This window comes from Tamandua tetradactyla, chromosome X (genome assembly GCF_023851605.1).
Source record: "Tamandua tetradactyla isolate mTamTet1 chromosome X, mTamTet1.pri, whole genome shotgun sequence".
Lineage (NCBI taxonomy): Eukaryota > Metazoa > Chordata > Mammalia > Pilosa > Myrmecophagidae > Tamandua > Tamandua tetradactyla.
In genome coordinates, this window is record NC_135353.1 from 97961596 (window position 1) to 97979015 (window position 17420).

The 17420-nt window shown below is 38.4% G+C and overlaps 1 pseudogene; it reads right to left on the bottom strand.

Annotated features, from left to right (window-relative positions):
- Positions 1–552: 552 nt before the first annotated feature.
- Positions 553–15082, bottom strand: LOC143671959 (52 kDa repressor of the inhibitor of the protein kinase pseudogene; annotated as a pseudogene).
- Between the last annotated feature and the right edge of the window lie 2338 nt (positions 15083–17420).

Below are 17420 nucleotides of genomic sequence, written 5' to 3' on the forward strand. Positions count from 1 at the left end.
AGACTTTAACTATAACTAGTTCCTTTAGGGTAATTTGATCAAGACAAAATCTACACTGAAATCCTTGCTTGACAAGCTTAGTTTCTCTCACTCTCTGGTAATTCCCTTAACTGTCCAATACAAATTCTTAACAACATACTTAAAAGTCCTACTAATTAACAGTCTGTTATGAGCTTCTTTTTAACATTTTACAAAATGCATTATTTCCTTCCACACCTCCTCAAAATTTACTTCTTCAAAGTACTGATAATGGACTGACAATTGGATCCACAGTGATGATTAATGTTATGTCCAAAACGATTTAAAGTAACTCCAGAGTGCCACTAACAAAGATCACAAAAAATGAAATGTCACATTTTCAATGTTATCTTCTGGAATATGGGCCTTCAAAGTCTGATAGTTCAAACAGGGGCCCTTTAAATAGGTAGATTATTAATGACTAATGTAGTCAATGTGAGACCTATAGGCAAAGATAGTCAGTGATTAAGCAGCTTACACACACCTCACAGCTTCTTCTCCAAATGTAAGATGAAAATGTATTTTAAAAGTCTTTTAAGTATTCTCAATGATTTCTGAATTACTTGTAGGAATCTCTGACTTAGTTGTACAGAGTTTGATATATGTGTCCACCATCAAATCCAAATCATGTTTTATATCAAATTTTATGTTAAGCAAAGCCAAGTTACTTGACCTTTCATCTGTCAAAGTGTTCCTCAGGTATGCTTTGAGACACTTTCATCCATTTTCATAGCATTCATTCCCAACCTTCATCACAGTAAGAACACATAAGACCTTCAACAAAGCATAAACATTAGGAAAAAACTTGATGCCAGGTAGATGGAGGGCTTCATAAATGGTGGGTGGAAGCTCTATATCTTTCCCTCTGTGTTTCCACTTGATTCCCCAACAATGAAGCTCATCTGAGAGTGTGTCAGGATTGGGTAAGTCACTTCTGTACATATCAGCATGGTATTCCTCTGATGTATTGAACTTGAGCTGTCCCATGACAGAGGATACCAGAGATAAGCATTTAAGAGTTTCGAGGTACTGTTCTGAAAATATATCTTTAAGTTCCTGAATATTGTGCTCCACTATTGGAACACTTAGGGTTTCTTTATAGTAACTCTCCAAGGTTAACTGAGATTCTGAGTTACCTTGCTGAGCTCTGTGGAATTTGCCAAGGAGTTTCATATGAATATCGAGTTTAGTTACCAAATTTGTGTCTTACTCAAACCAAAATTCATAAAAAACGTCAATATTTTCCATCACTTCATTTAGTGAATGCAGCACTGCAGCCAAGCTGATAGCTTCAAAGAAGACATTAGAGGTTTACCCCTGGAGATTTTCCTCAAAGGCTCTTGTAAAAGATAGGACATTCTTAAGAACAACAATGAAATCAAAATCTGTTACTGCACTACAGAGTACCAATGCTTAGCCAGCCATACAGTTATTCCATCTAATATTTGTGTCACTATTTATACCATCTAAACACAAGACAAGTGCTTGCAGGAGTTCCACTAAAATTTCAAAAGCATTATGCCTGTCTGTCCATTGAGAATAGCAAATTTCCTTCAGTTCATTACCCTTTTCTTCATTGTTCCAAAAAAAGGACCGAAATTACATTGTCAAGTTCTAAAAGAAGTCACGGTGATCAATGGAAAAAAGAAGAAACTTCCTCAATCATTCCCAATGCAACAGATACTCCTATAACAGGCACTGATTTTGCTAACCACATATTTAAAGCACAGGAAGAGCAGAGTGTGTAGAGAGCTTGGAGATATTTCTCTAGAAGTCTGGAAGCAACCGCTCTCATTTTGGAAGAAAATCCACCAAACACATGTAAGCCTGTCCATGACAATATTCCATGTTTATCCCTCATTTCTTAGTTATGGTAGTGTGAAATTTCACAGCCAAAGTTTCTGCATCTGCTTCATCAGGGAGGAAGCCTACAAATTCCTCTCTCAAGTTATGAGATTCATCCACAAACCTTTCCGACACAGGCCGGTGCTCTTCCTCTGCTAGGTTCAGAACATCATCCATGATAATTGAAAAGAAGTGTGAGTCTTTCACTTCCCTGAGAGTTTCTTCCCGATTGCAGCTCTTGGGTATCTCTAGCATCAGTTTCTTCTGTGTTTTTGAACAGAACAATGTGTTAATTGCTGTTGTCTCAATTCCTCAGAACCTCTTCACTAGAATTTATTTGGCACTCCAGCAGTGCGTGAAAGTTATCAGGAGTAAAGAGACCTTCAGGGAGTTCATCAGCCTCATGTCCATCCAGAGGTATGTTTTGTTTTCCCACAAGAATCAAAATTTCAAATAAAGATTTTAGGTATTCTTTGTTTTCCTTCTCTTCAAGGGTTAAAGGTCAAATATTTTCATCCTGTTCTTCACCCTCTTCTACATTTGGGTTCTGAGCATTGTTGTTGTTTGTTTCTTTATGTGTTTGTTCTTGTTCAGAAGTTTCATCAATTTTTTTCTGTTTCGGTGTCCTGATTTCATCTTCACTCAATTTTTTTATTCACTTTCTGTGTCTACTATGTGAATTGTTCAAATGACTGGTAATATCAAATATTGTTGGTACAGCATTTTCTTAAAGAACTGTCTTATAAGGACTAGTTCTACAGATCGTAGAGGTCTTAAAGTGTTTGGCACATAACTGATAATGTTCATTTAGCTGATCAGGAATTTTATCTTCCAAGTCTGCTCTCCTACAACTCTCCACCCACTTCTGGCATCTGACCGAGTCCCGCAGGGACCTGAAGAAAGCCAGGTCGGACTGCATGCTCTTCCACGTGCAGCTTGGGGCAGTGCAGAGATTCAGCACTGTAGTCAGCCCAGGGACCAGCCCAGTCCTCCCTTCCCTAGGGGCTGGAGAGGGGAGCCAGGCCAGGGCCTGTTTTCATAGTTTTGTAAAATTCGTTAGGAGCATGTAGCTTTATGTATATCCCCACTAATACAGGGCAGTGAAGGAGGATGAAGTTGAGAACTAGCTTAATAATCCTGTATAACAGTTATTAAATCAGATCATTTGAGAGGGACTCCTAATTCTTTTGCCCTCCTCTATGCCCATTCTTTTTATGTAATTATAAGACAGCTTCTGCAGCAGGTATGGGATATATTAGGCAGATAGAGGCAAATGCATCTACTTCTTGGCTACTAGGAGGAAATGTTTGTTTCCAATTCAATTAGTTCCCTGCAGAGTACATTTTCAGAATTATAGTTTCAATTATTGGTTAAACAGGGCTGTTAAAGGGGTTTTGTGCCATGTTCTAGTTTGCAAGCTGCTGGAATGTTATACCAGAAACAGAATGGTTTTTAAAAAGGAGAATGTAGTAAGTTGCAAGTTTACATATTCTAAGGCTGTGAACCAGTTTAGCGGGGACTGAACAGGAGGTTGGGCTTGGTGGAGGTGGAGGGGAGGAGAAAAGGGAGAAAGGGTTTCTACCAGCACTGCACCATGCACACTCACAGAGAGAAAGAGAGCTAGCATAGTAGAAGGGGAGAAAACTAAAGCAGGTAGTGGAAGTACAGATTTTATTTTCAATTTGCAGAACTAGGAACCATTTGTCAAAAGCATCTCATTCAGTAGGTGCAAGCGTAGTTCAGTGGTAGAATTCTTGCCTGCCATGCAGGAGACTGGGGTGTGATTCCAGGCCCAGGCACTTTCCTTCACCAAAAAAAAAAATTCAACAAATGGTGCTGCAATAATGTGATAGTCACATGGAAATAGAATGAACTGTGACACTTACAATACAGAATATTTTTAAAAAAGCATCTCATTCAACCAACTTAATTTCAAATTTGAGGCTAAGTTTCTCTTTGAGATATTTAAATTTAGCTTGATCAAGAATCCCCACTGTGGCCAAGTTAACTTGGGGTTATTAGAGGTCCTTTTTTAAAAAAAGAAAGCATCAAGAATTAGGTCCCAAATCAGAAAATGTAAAATGAGCAGCCATCCTTTGCAAGGGCACTTTCTCAGAGTCGACTGGTGACTCTTTCTCATAATAACACCAGAAGAGCCGGAGGGAAACAGTAGAGAATTTTCTTACCAATGCCTGAAAACAGAGACCATAACAGAGGGCCCAATCAGATTTTAGCTCAACTAATGGATTTGACCTCAACCTCAACATGGTGGGAATTCAAAGATCTCAGAGGGGCTAGCCAACGTAGCCAGATGATGAACCTGGAGAAGATGGAACACAAAGGATTCCTGTTGTTACCAAGCTCTTCCCAGAGCTGCTGTCCCAGTGTCATCCCAGCATCCACCTTTGAATTCCACTCTTCTGACACCAGACTGTTTTGCTAGAGACAAACTTGTAAAACCAAAGTGTAGAAGAAGTTTAATGAACTAAAACAGCATTAATGTGGAACAGCAACCATGGTTTACTGTTCAATAGGCAAGTTTTGGGCAGGCTGTATGTATGGCTGTTAGGGACAAAGTGAGGCTATGGGAATGGAGAAGGAGAGCAAGGGAGAGTGAGCTATATGAGTTGCTTGGGGTGGGATGTCCTTGGGCCATGTTTCATTAATTTTGCAACTTGGACAAGCAGAATGTCTCTGCAGGAGTGGGGCTATCTACTGAAGATAAGCAAACTTTCTTTTCTGCAGGGGCAGAGGTCTTAGTTACCACCCTGAAGGTTTATTGGAATGTCAGCATGACTCAGTTGTTGTTTCTTCTTTGTAGTTCCCTGGATAAAAAGAAGTTCAAGCCTGTCAAATTGATTAGTGAAGCTATTAACCATTCCATTTTCACACTACCATTGCTATTACAAATACAGCTGCAGCAAATAGTCTTCAGATATAACGTTTAGCATTTTTATCATTGTGTCTTTGGACTGACCCCTAGAAGTTCAATATCTGGTCAAAGGGTAAAAACACATGAAATTTTGCTCATTGCCGTCAAATTGCCCAGCAGAAAGTTCATGCCATTTGCATTTTCTCCATCAATGCATGAGAATGCAAGTTTTCCCACAGCCTCACCAATAGAGTATATTGTCAAACTGTTGAATTTTGTCAATCTCATATGGGAGAAATGGTTTATTAGCGTATTTTTAAACTTCCATTTCCCTTAATATCAGCAAGGTTGCACATCTTTTTCATGTGGTTAAGAGCCATTCCTGGTTTCACTTTCCCTATGTACTGTTTGTTTACATTTTGGCCAATTTTCCAGAGGATTTTTGCTCATCTTTATGCTTTGAAAAAACTCTTTTTATCTTAGGTTCATATTTGAGATATTAACCTTTTTTTCTCTGATAGAAGTTGCACAAATATTTCCCAGTTTCTTATGTGTCATTTTACTTTATTTCTTGTGCTTTGTCTAATTTTTAGTTTGCCATAAAATCATTTTTTGTTTATACAGTGAAATTTATCAATATTTTACCTTATTTCTTCTAGATTTTGAGTGCTAAGAAAGTTTTTCCCATCTTAGGGTAGAGTGGAATTTAACTTCTTGCACTTATATACTTAATATCTTACATTTTTAACTCTGATCCATTCAGAATCTGTCCCTGAATATGGTGTGAGGAAGAGATACCATTATTACAACACCACTAGTTTACAGGGTGCTTCATTTCTTCACTGGTACAGATGTTACCTTTGTTGTATATTAAATTTGCACCTGCACTTGGTTTTTCCTTTTTCCTGGATCTTCTTTTTTTACATTGGTCTCTCTATCCATTCACCAATACCAGACTTTAGACTTGGTGGCCTCATATTTTGGGGAAGCACTTTGCCCAGCGACCTCAATCCTCTGATGGGTTCAAGAGAAGTTGATCTTTTGTTTTTTTCTGGCATTTACTTGTTGTAAAGAAGGGAGTAACAACTTTCAAGCTCGTTACATGTCAGAGTTCTACTTTCAGATTTGAAATCACATTTGTTTAGAAAAAAATTCATTTAATTCAGAATCTGCTATTATTTTTAAATAAACTTTTAATTATAGAATAGCTTTTAGGTTTACAGAAAAGTTGCAAGAAGAGTACAGAGACTTTCTGTATACCCTGTACTCTATGGTTAACATATTATTTTACCATCGTATATGTGCTATTTTTACTGAACTAATATTGATACATTAATACTTTTTTAAAAAAATTGTTAGATAAGTTGTGGGTTTAAAGAATAATCATGCAAAAAATACAGGTTTCCCATATACCACCCTGCCATCGCCACTTTGCATTTGTGTGGAACATTTGTTACAATTGATGGTAGCACTTTTTTGTAACTGTACAATTTTTTAATAGTAGTTACATTTATTACAATTGATGAAAGATTATTAAAATAGTAAGATTAACTATAATCTATACTTAAGTGTATTTTCCCATTTGCCTCCCTATTATTAGCAACTTGTATTCATGTTGCATATGTGTTATATTCATTAAAGAACATTCTTATTCTTGTACTATTAAGTATAGTCCATTGCCTACAATAGGGTTCACTGTGTTTTACAGTACTATATTTTATCTTTTACTTTTTTCTAGTAACATATATGACTTAAGATTTCCCCTTTTAACCACATACACCTATATAATTCAGTGCTGTTAATTACACTCACAATAATGTACTACCATCACCACCACCCATTTCCAAAACTTTACAATCAATGGAAATAGAAATTCTGTACAAATTACACATCCTTTTCCCATTCTCTACCCCCAATATATCTACTGGTAACCTATATTCTAGATTCTAACTCACTGAGTTTACTTACTTATTTTAATTATTTTATATCAGTGAGATCATACATTATGTGCCCTTTTATGTCTGGCTTATTTCATTCAGCCTAATGTCTTCAAGATTCAACAATGTTTTTGCATGCATCAGGACTTCATTCCTTTTTATGGTTGAATAATATTCCATTGTATGTATACACCACATTTTTCTTATCCATTCATTAGTTGATGGACACTTAAGGTGCTTCCATTTTTTGGCAGTTGTGGATAATGCTGCTATGAACAGCAGTGTGCAAATAATTGAGTTCCTGCATTCCATTCTTCTGAGTATATACTTAGTAGTGGGTCTCTTGGGTCATAAAATAATCTGATGAATGATGGCTTCCTGATGCATTGCCAAACTGTCTTCCACAGAGGCTGCACCAGTTTACACTCCCATCAGCAATTAATCACTTCCTATTTCCTCATGTCTTCTACACTTGTAGTTTTCTTTTTTTTTTCTTTTTTTTTTTTTTACATGGGCAGGCACTAGGAATTGAACCTGGGTCTCCAGCATGGCAAGCGAGAACGTTGCCACTGAGCCACCATGGCCCACCCTTTTTTTTTAATAGAAGCCATTTTATTGAGGGTGAATTCATATCTCATTGTGGTTTTGAGCTGCATTTCCCTAATAGCTAGTGATACTGAGCATCTTTTCATGCACTTTTTAGATATTTTATATCCTTTTTGGAGAAATGTTTATTCAAGATCTTTCCCAATTTTAATGGAAGCATTTAGGGCTATACATTTCCTCTTAACACTGCCTTCACTGCACCCCATGAGTTTTGGTGTGCTCTCATTTTCATTCATCCCAACATATTTAGTGATTTCTGTTGCAATTTTATCTTTGACCCACTGATTATTTATGTGTGTGCTATTCAACTTCCATATATTTGTGGATTTTCCAGTTCTCTTTATGTTATTGATTTCCAGCTTCATTCCATTATGGTTACAAAAAATGCTTTGTGTAATTTTGATATTTTTAAATTTATTGAGACTTGTTTTGAGACACAACAGGTAGTCTATCCTGGGGGAATTATGCCTGTGCCCTTGAGAAGAATGAATATCCTGCTGTTTGCCAGATTCAATGTTCTGCATATGTCTGTTAAGTTTAATTCTTTTATCATATTCCTCAAATTCACTGTTTCCTTACTAATTTTCTGTCTAGATCTTCTAGAGTGTGGAATATTGAAGTCTCCACCTTTTATCATAGAGGTGTCTGTTCTAGTTTGCTAGCTGCCGGAATGCAACACAACAGAGACGGATTGGCTTTTAATAAAAGGGGATTTATTTTGTTGGTTCTTCAGAGGAAAGGCAGCTAACTTTCCACTGAGGTTCTTTCTTACGTGGAAGGCATAGGATGGTCTCTGCTGGTCTTCTCTCCAGGCCCCTGGGTTCCAACAACTTTCCCCGGGGTGATTTCTTTCTCCATCTCCAAGGGCCCGGGCTGAGCTGCAAGTGCTGAGATGAGGAATGCCAAGCTGCTAGACTGTGCTACATTGCGTTCTCTCATTTAAGCACAAGCCAATTAAGTTAAACGTCACTCATTGCAGCAGACACACCTCCTAGCCGACTGCGGATGTAATTAGCAACAGATGAGATTCACCTACCATTGGCTCATGTCCACAGCAACAGAACTAGGTGCTTTCACCTGGCCAAGTTGACAACTGAATCTAACTACCACAGTGTCTATTTCTCCCTTCATTATTGCCACTGTTTTCCTCATGTATTTCAGGGCATTGTGGTTAGATGCATAAATATCTATGATTGTTATTTCTTCTCCATGAACTGACCCTTCTATTAATCTATCGTGTCCTTCTTTGCCTCTTATAACAGCTTTTGACTTAAAGACTATTTAGCCTGAAATTAGTATAAGGACCTCAGCTATTTATTGGTTACTATTTCCATGGAATTTCTTTTTTTAAAAGAATATTTTAAATAAGATATCTTCATGCACCACACAGTCCAACCAAAATATACAATCAGTGGCTCAGAAAATCATCATATAGTTGTGTATTCATCACCATGATCATTTTTAGAACATTTGCATCACTGCAGAAAAAGAAATAGAGAAGAAAGGAAAAACCCATACATCTTATGCCACTTACCCTTCCCTCTCATTGACCACAACTATTACAATCTACTCAATTTTTGTTTACCTCTTATCCTGCCTTCATTGCTTATTTATTTATTTGTTCTCATCTGTCTATAGCCTGGATAAAAGGAGCACCAGCCACAAGGTTTTCACAATCACATGTTCACATTTTTAAAAATTTTTTTATTGTATAATGTAACATATATACAAAGCAAAGAAAGAAAAAAGCAATAGTTTTCAAAGCACTCTTCAACAAGTAGTTAAAGGACAGATCCCAGAGTTTGTCATGAGCTATGATACCATCATCTCAGATTTTTCCTTCTAGCTGCTCCAGAATATAGGAGGCTAAAAGGAATAAATATTTTTTATCATCACAATTGACTTTTTTTCTTTTCTGTGAAAATTGAAATATATACAAAAAAGCAGTAAATGTCAAAGCATAGCACAAGAATTAGTTGTAGAACAGGTTTCAGAGTTTGTTATGGGTTACAGTTCCACAATTTTAGGTTTTTGCTTCTAGCTGCTCTGAGATACTGGAGACTAAAAGAAATATCAATTTAATAATTCAGCAATCATATTCATTTGTTAAACTTTACCTTCACTGTATAACTCCATCATCATCACACAGTCATGTTTTAAAAGGTATATATGGTTATACAATCATCTTTGAGAATCATGGCTACTAGAATACAGTTCAATAGTTTCAGGTACTTCCCTCTAGCCACTCCAGTTCATCATAAATTAAAAAGGGCTATCTATATAATGCATAAGAATAACTTCCAGGATAACATCTCAACTCTGCTTGAAATTGCTCAGCCACTGAAACTTTATTTTGTCTCATTTCTCTCTTCCCCCTTTTGGTCAAAAAGACTTTCTCAATCCCATGATGCTGGATCCAGGCTCAACTGTGGGAGTCATGTCTCACATAGGGGAAAGGACAGGGTGTTCTCCTGCTGAGTTGGTTTAGAGAGAGAGACCACATCCGAGCAACAAAAGTGGTTCTCCAGGGATGGCACTTAGGCATAGTTTTAAGTTAGCTTAGCTTCTCCTTTGCAGGAATTACTTTCATAGGGGTGAGCACCAAGATCAAAGGCTCAGCCTCTTAAATTGATTGTCTCCAATGCTTGTGAGAATATCAGGAATTCCCCAGGTGGGGAAGTTTAATATTTATTCCTTTCTCCCCAGTTCCTCCAGGGAACTTTGCAAATATTTTTTATTCTTTGCCCAAATTATTCTCAGATGAATTGGAGCATCATACTGACCTGTGCAACCAACAATATCTCATACCCTATTCAAGATTCCATGTAATGATGGTGTTTGAATAAACTGACCATACAAGTTAAATTAGATAGTGTGCTAAAGAAAATATAAATTTGAACTAAATAAATATCTCTCCCTTTGGTCTCACACGGAAGTTGAAATTTAAAATCATAGGCCATATCATTCTTTACTCTGTAATCTGGTTTGCCTTAGTTCTATCCAGATCAGCTTCATTTTATCTCTAGTTGATTTCTGATCACCGCTGTATGAGGTAATGTTGACTTTCATAGCTTCAGAAGTCTAACTCTAAGTCTCAATTTTCACAAAAATACCCAAAGTACCAGGGAGTGACTAGGCTTTACATAAATAGTTCAGCATCTCAAAATACAGAAAAAGCAGTAACAACTCTGGAATAGATGTGACTTCAGTAAGAGCTTACCATCTAGGAACCTTTATAGTAGCCCCCAACCTGATAACCTATGCTCCAGATTTCAATTCTCTGATTTTATATTTTATAGTTAGTCCATATGAATGATGCATGATATTTGTCTTTTTGCTTCCAACATTTCATTCAATATACTGTCCTCAAAGTTCATTCACCTAGTTGCATACCTCACAACTTCATTCCTTCTTGCAGCTGCTCAGTGGTGCATTGTATGTATACACCACATTTCCCCCATCTACTCCTCAGTCGATGTACTCTTAAGACACCTCCATCCATTGCAAGTCAGGAAGATTGCTACCATAAACACCAGTGTGCAAGTATCCATTTTGTCCCCACTCTCAGCTCCTCCAAGTGTACACCTAGCAATGGGGTTGCAAGATCATATGGCAACCCCACATCTAATCTCTTGTGGAAACAATACACTGCCCTCCAGAGAAGTTGCACCACTCTGCTTGTTACCAACAGTGAGTATGTACAGCCTTTTATCCACATTTTCTCCAGCATTTGTATCTCTCTGTTAATTTTTAAATAGCTTTATTTACACATCACACAATCCAACTTAAGTAAAAAGTCAATGGGTCTGGTACAGATTTTGCCATGACTTCACCACCACAATCTATATGAAGACATTTTCTTTTCTTCCCCAAAGAATCCCATATCCTTCACCATGTCCCCTACTTATTGATGTTCAGGTTTGGCATATTGCCTTTGTTACATTCAATGGAAGCATATTATAATGTTACAGTTGACTGTAGCCCTAAATTGCATGATTGTATTTTTCTTGTATACCATACATTTTCCACACCTTCATATTCATTTTTTTCTCCGTCATGCAAAAATGTTTTTATATTTGTACATTTAATCACCATCATTGTTCACACTATGCATTCTTAAGTTTTATTGTCTCAGTATTTATCTTTTATCTTTCCTTCTGGTGTGATATACGCCCCCAGCCCTTCTCCTTTCACCATACCCACATTCATCTTCATTCAGTGTACTTAAATTATTGTGCTACCATCAGATATTGTTGTACTATCCATTTTTTTAATACAATAACTCCTGTTGTACATTCTGTACTCCTTTGGCACCAAACGCCTTGGGGTTCTTTTTAACAGTCTCCTTGATGTGGGATGTATTTAGTGAGAATTATCTGCTTAGTGTATTGCTAAGAGACCCTATCTTATTTCCTTTTGTTAGCATAAGAAACACCACAGAACAATTTCAAACCATAGTAAATAACTGGATAGGATCACCTGGTGCCAGAAGGCCTTAAAAACTAAGATAAAGAAGATGCTAACTAGGAACAATGAGATCCCTGTGTCTCCCCATAACTTCTTGGGGGGGGAACTGGTCCCTCCCCCAAGGATCTGCATGGTGCCCTTGGAATGTGCTGTTGTTCACCTTTTGGGAGAACTGGCCTCTTTCCCAAGAACTGAAGTAAAACACCTGGTGTTTCAAAATCATGCGTGTGTGCATGTAGCCTGTTTACAGTGCACTATAAAAGGGGTCTTTGTTGCCAGCTGATTTGAAGTCTCACCCAGGAGAGGATGTTCTTCAACCAGAGGAACATGCTAACTCAGCTGCCTTCTTGTGTAGAGAGTCCAGAGGGTACACTTGAGGCATAGCAAGGCCTGAGAAGGGCTGGGCCATTCCTAGGGCTGTGGGGTTTCAATGGGGCTACTGTGAGCAAGTGAGTAGGTGCTAAGTTTTTCAAAAGAGGTGTTCTGCACTACCTGGTGAGTGTACAGTACTTTCTCCATGATTTTCCAAGAACTCTGTCTGGCCTCTGATAAAGTGTCCAAATGTTGGAGGGAGTTCTCCACCATTCCAAACTTGGGATGATTAGGGGCCTTATCAGAGCATCTTGTGGCCAAGGACAGGGCTTGGCACACAATAAATATTTAGTAACTGTACACTTGCATAGCTGGACTTGTCAAAAAGGAGCCCTCCCCTCTCCTCCTCACTCCTGGACATGCCTGACCAGGGCTGTAATACCCACCCTTCACAAAATTCATGGTCTCCAGGCCCAGAACCCACCAGACCTTTACTGACACACATACATGCATGCACACAATATCTCTACCCTTGCTATTGATTTGGGCCCTTGCAGTTTGGAGCAAGACATGTTCTTGCTGTCATCCCTGGTCATCACTGACTGTTTCACCAAAAACATCCCCCTCCATCAGCCTGCAGTAGCTATTCTGTATTTTAGCCAAGTCCCTTCTTTCTTCCCCAGGCCTCAGTTTTCCCTTAGGTAAAAAGAAATGGTTTAGCTTCAAATTGTTAGAGCTTTCCAGCACAGAGACTGGGGTTTGGGGGTGGTGCAGCAGAAGTCACTTTCACTCCATCACAGGTGTCAGCAACAATAAACCAAGCCTGGACATGCCCCAGGGTATCCTAGAAGGCAGGGCCTTGAGAAGGAAAATATTCCCCTTCTCCCAGTCAGAGGGAGAGCCCTGCTGAGTTCATTTCCTTCAGAGAGTCTCAAAAGAAAATGAAGGGGTAGGCTCTTAATAATTGGATTCTTCCAACCCATCTGCCCATCTAGCACCAGTAAGAGTGTGTGTAGGAGGGACCAGTGCTCATTACACCCTCTTAAGTTCCAACATGGCCTTCAGGAACCTTAATCAAACCATAACACACAGTTGGTTTGCCAAAGAGGCAGCCCCTCAGGGATGAGGCTGGTCTCTGAATATACAGACTTGAAGTGAAAGGACTGAAGGTTTCCATGAGGCAAAACTGGTCTAGTCCTAGGCTTATGTGTGTGCTGGGTTGAAAAGTTTATATAGCCTAGAAAAGCCATGTTTTAATCCTAATCCCATTTTGTAAAGGCAGCCATTTCTTCTAATCCCTATTCAGTACTGTATGTTACAAACGTCAATTAGATTATCTCCATGGAGATGTGATTCACTCAAGAGAAGGTGTTAAACTGGATTAGGTGAAGACATGTCTCCACCCATTCCAGGTAAGTCTTGATTACTTTACTGTAATCCTATAAAAAAGGAAACATTTTAGAGAAAGCTTGAGATGTTGAGAGAGCAGAAAACACTGCAGCACTATGAAGCAGAGAGTCCACCAGCCAGTGAATTTTGGAGATGAAAAAGGAAAATGCCTCCCAGGGAGCTGGAGAGGAAGCTAAGCAGATGATGCCTTGTTCACCATGTGCCCTTCCAACTGAGAGAGAAACGTTTACCATGTTCACCATGTCCCTTTCCAGATGAGAAAGAAACTCTGACCATGTTTGGCATGTGCCTTTACACTTGAGAGAGAAACCCTGAACTTCACCAGCCTTCTTGAATCAAGATATCTTTCCCTGGATGCCTTAGATTGGACATTTCTATAGACTCACTTTAATTGAGACATTTCCATGGCCCAAAAGCTTTTAACTTGCAACTTATTAAATTCTCCTTTTTAAAAGCCATTCCATTTCTGGTATATTGTATTTCAGCAGCTAGCAGACTAGAACACATGGTATGGCTAATCTTTTTTTTGACTAATGTGCAAAAGGATAACATGGCATTTAATTAGAGATATTGCAGAAGACTTGGGTTTTTATCATTGGTGATACAGAGGCAATTTCAGAGTCTAGCAAGTCTTTCACTACTAAATGATAGTGTGACAGAAAAGGGGAATGACTGATTGACCACTGATCTGATGCAAAGGAATGGGCCTAATGGTGGGCTTTCAGACCCAGAATGTGGCCAAAGAGACTTCATGTGAACTACCAACTCATCATTGTACAACTGTATTTTATAGCATGGAGGAAGGGTGGTGTTGCATCTCCATGAGTCTCAAATGGGGCCCTCGGCTTTGCAGGGTGGATAGCTCCAATATTTCAGCCTGCCCAGGGGACACCAGGCCCTTGAGAACCCACTCTCACAAGAGGCCAGCCCATAATCCCTGCACCAGTGACATTGGGACCTGAGCTTCCTTGTGACTCCAGGGTGAAGATCAGTCTCCAGGGATCCCCTTCCTTTTACCTGAGACAGTTTGGAAGCAGAGTTGCCTCCTAGGGACTTGTTCATCAGAAAGAGAACTTCAAAGACTCCTCAGCGAGTACTCATTCAGAATACACTCTGTGCTCCATAGGCTGGGGAAAAATGATGGTGAACAAGAATAGATTCTTCCCTGCCTTCGGAGAGGTCACAAGTCCCCTATTTCCCAAGGAAGTACTAGAGATACACCTATATGTTTTCATTTTTTGATACTTCCCTTTGTATACTTTCTCCAGCAGACAGCACCCTTCTGCTAGTAGACAGGCAAATGGGAAAGACCCTTGGCTTTAGAGCCCTATACATCTGGTCAAGGATCCTACATTACAATATTAGGGTAAAACACTACTCTGAACTTTAGTTTCCTAAGCTGTATTGTTGGATTAGTATTATCAATCTTGAAAAACTTTCATAAGAATTAAATAAAATAACAAAAGCATAATTCAAAATTAGTGAACCCTACTGGCATAAAGATAGATATACTAGCCAATGGAATTTAATAGAGTGTTCAGACATAGACTCTGTCATCTATGTACAGTTGATCTTCGATAAGGCAGTCAACCCAACTCACCTGGAACAGAACCATCTCTTCAATAACTTGTGCTTGGAGAATTGGATATCCATATGCAAAACAATGAAAGAGGATCCATATCTCACACCCTATACAAAAATTAACTCAAAATAAATCAAAGACCTAAACATTAGATTTGAGACCATAAAGCTTTTAGAAGAAAATGTAGGGAAATATCTTATAAAACTTGTAATAGGAGGTGGTTTCCTGGATCTTACACCCCAAAGCATGAGCATTGAAGAAAGAAATAGATGAATAAGAACTCCTCAAAAGTAAACACTGGTGCATCAAAGAACTTTGTTAAGAAAGTAAAAAAAGCAGCCTACACAATGGGAGACAATATTTGGAAATGACATATCAGATAAAGTCTAGTATCCAAAATATATAAAGAGACTGTTCAACTCAACAACAAAAATACAAACAACCCAATTACAAAATGGGCAAAAGACATGAACAGACACTTCTCAGAAGAGTAAATATAAATGGCTAAAAAGCACATGACAAGATGCTCAACTCTCCTGGTTATTGAGGAAATGCAAATCAAAATCACAATGAGATATCATCTCACACCCACCAAAATGGCCATTATCCAAAAAACAGAAAATGAAAAGTGCTGGAGCGGATCTGGAGAAAGAGGCACACTTATCCACTGTTGGTGGGAATATAAAATGGTACAACCACTGTGGAAAGCAGTTTGGTATTTCCTCAGGAAGCTAAATGCCAGAATTGCCATACGATCCAGGCATTCCATTGCTAGGTATCTATTCAGAGGACATAAGGGCAAGGACACAAATGGACATTTGGACATCAATGTTTAAAGCAGCATTATTTATAATTGCCAAGAAGTGGGAACAGCCCAAATGTCCATCAACAGATGAGTGGCTAGACAAGCATGGTATATACATACAATGGAATATCATGCAGCCGTAAGGCAGAATAAAGCCATGAAGCATGCAACAATGTGGATAGACCTTGAGGATGTCATGTTGAGTGAGATTAGCCAAAAACAAAAGGTCAAATACTGTATGGTCTCACTGATATGAACTACCATTAATGAGTTAACTTGGAGAATTTCTGTTTAGAACAGAGGTTATCAGGAGATAGAAATAAGGTAGAGATCAGGTAATTGGAGCTGAAAGGATACAGATTGTGCAACAGGATTGATACAGATGGTGCACTAGGCAGATTGTAAAAATTAATAAATGGATAGCCCAACATTACCTGATTGTAGCACAATAATATAAGTCCACTGAATGAAGCTGAATGTGCATATAATTGAAGGAGAAAGGCTGAGGGCACATATGAAATTGAAAGGAAAGATAGAGGATAAAGACTGAGATAGTGTAATGTAGGAATGCCTAGAATGGACAATGATGGTGATTAACTGTACAAATTAACAAATGCTGTTGCAAGAGGAAGAAAAATGAATGTCAACATTCCACAGTGCTGAAAATAGATGGTATATTGGAAAAAGTACAACCAATGCAAATCAGGGTCTATAGTCAACAAGTAATATTGTATTATGTTTCCACTGAATGTAACAAAGGCATTGTACCAAAACTAAACATCATCAGGTGGTATGAGGGAAGGTGGAAGAGGCATTGATTCTTTGTGGAAGAAAAGGAAATGCCTTCATGTAGATTATGGTGGCAAAGACATGGCTATACACTTGGGTTGGATTGTATGATACGTGAATAAAACTGGTTGAAAATGAACAGAGAGGAACAAGTGCTAGGATAATGTGAAGAAAGAGATGTACCTATCATTGTTGATAGGGAAACTGAGAGATGCAGTCCTTTGGAGGACAGTGTGGTGATTTCACAAGAGACTGGGGATGGGGCTGACATATGATTCTAAAACCAATTGCTCAGCATATTTCTGGAGGAACTGAGTTTGGGGACTCTAATGAACATTTGCACACTGGTGTTTCTTGCAGCAGTGTTCATGATTCACAATGGATGGATGTGGCCTAAGGGTACAATGACTGAGGAATGAAATGGGAAACTATGGTGTATACATACAATGGACTACTGACAGGCTGCAGAAGAAATGAAGTTCTGAGGCATGAATTTGGGTGTATGAAGCTTGACTTCTGTATGTTGAATGAAATGTCAGGCACTGAAGGACAAATACTATCATGTCTCAATCATATGGACTAGCTATAATACAAAAATTTGGTGAACTGAAGTCAAGAACATGAGTTATCAAGCTGGGTCTTATTGTAAAGGGTCCTAGATTGTAAGCTCTTACAATAGTCACATAAATTCAAGAGTTGTAGCTCTTATTTCTAAATTCTGAGATATTGAGTTGATTATTTATAACCTGGACATTCCCAGAAACTTGGGGCATTTAT